The sequence below is a fragment of the Otolemur garnettii genome, unplaced genomic scaffold (assembly GCF_000181295.1).
Source record: "Otolemur garnettii isolate 467f Iridium unplaced genomic scaffold, OtoGar3 scaffold00212, whole genome shotgun sequence".
Classification (NCBI taxonomy): Eukaryota; Metazoa; Chordata; class Mammalia; order Primates; family Galagidae; genus Otolemur; species Otolemur garnettii.
The window spans coordinates 1629218-1630797 of record NW_003852607.1 but is presented as its reverse complement, the minus strand read 5'-3'; positions in this window follow the sequence as shown (position 1 = coordinate 1630797).

Sequence of the window (1580 nt, the reverse complement as noted above, 5' to 3'; positions counted from 1 at the left end):
GCCCGCCACAACGCCTGGCTATATTTTTTGGTTGCAGCCGTCATTGTTGTTTGGCAGGCCTGGGCTGGATTTGAACTCACCATCTTAGGTGTATGTGGCTGGCGCCTTAGCCACTTAAGCCACAGACACGGAGCCTATTTAATCTTTTGATTGTCCCCAATTTCATATGCTTCTGCCTCTTTCTTCTCTTGCATTTCCTCTTTCCTGTTACATCCCCTTGTTCCCACTCTGGCATCTCTAGGTTCCTAGACTTCCTCTCTTCTCTGGTTCCTCCTCTGCTCTCCTTGTCACTTGGCCCCCTCTTGTTCCAGCACCAGGTAGCTATGTGCTCCGCCACCAAATCTGTCCTCCTCCCCCCCGCCCCCCTTGCCCCGCTATCGGCCTGAGGTGCTGCTCCTCACCCTGTTTGGATGCCCTTCATTTCTCAGGGCATCGAGCTTTTCTCTACATTTCCAGTTACTCCCTCCTCCCCTACTTTCTCGGCTTCTTCTTTCACCACTTCTTTCTTCGTTCACGGCTCTTTGCAAAGCTCTCCCTCATTCTTTGCTTCGACATCTTTTTATGGTTCTTACCTATTCTTTTTTATTGCTTCTCAGTCTTATTTCCTCTCAGTTGCTGTCTCCTTCTCCTAATCCCCTTTGCCCATGTATTCACAGGGAAGGGGATGGAATGAGATGCCCACCTCCCAGAAGAGCAGCCTTTTCTGGGGCTGGGGGTGGGACCAGGTACACAGAACATCGAGCGAGCGTCAAAACACAGGCCTCGATCACCTCTTGGTCAGGGGAAGCGATGAAGGGGAGGTCTGGGGTGCAGGATCAGGCCTGAGAAGGAGTGATGGGGCGATTGTGCCTTAGGTGAAGAGTGGGGGCTGCAGAATCCCAGGACCCCGGCAGCGGAAGGATGCGGCCTCTCCGAGCAGCCGTGCTGCCCCCCAGGCGCCGACAAAGGGAGAGAATGCACCACGCAGCTGTGCTACGTGGCTCAGAGCGAGAGTTCAGTAAAGGGTTTAGGAAAGAAAAATCTCTGCTTAAAGGTTTATGAGACTGACGCGCTACCTACTGCGTTAACGGGGCACCTTGCTTAAAGGTTTAAAAACCGCGAAAGGTGGTGTTTACTTGGCCCGAAGGGGTAAAGACCCGGGGCGGACCAACCTCGGATGTTTTAGCCCTACGGGAAGCTGCTCCCGGACTCACACGGCGAGGTATTTACCTGGGATGGAGGGGGCGGAGCGGGGATCTCAAGGTCCGTAGGTGCCAAGCATGGAAGACGGAAGACAGCCAAACGTAGTTTTAATCCAGACGCAGAGACTACAACACTCCGCAGTTTGATGTTTGCTCCGCTCGATCCGCTTCCGGGTCTGCGGGAAACAGCGCAGAGGGAAGAGACGCAGAGGCCCGGGGGCGGGGCCAGACGGGCCTGCGGGGCGGGGCCGACTGGCGAGACTGAGCCTGTGGGTGAGAGGCCTGCGGGGTTGGAAGGGAGGGGCCTGCGGGGCGAAAGGGGGCGGTGAGAGGGCGTCGGGGGCGGGCCTGTGCTGGGCTCCCACCCGCTGAGCCTGAACAGAGTTCTGTATAATAACG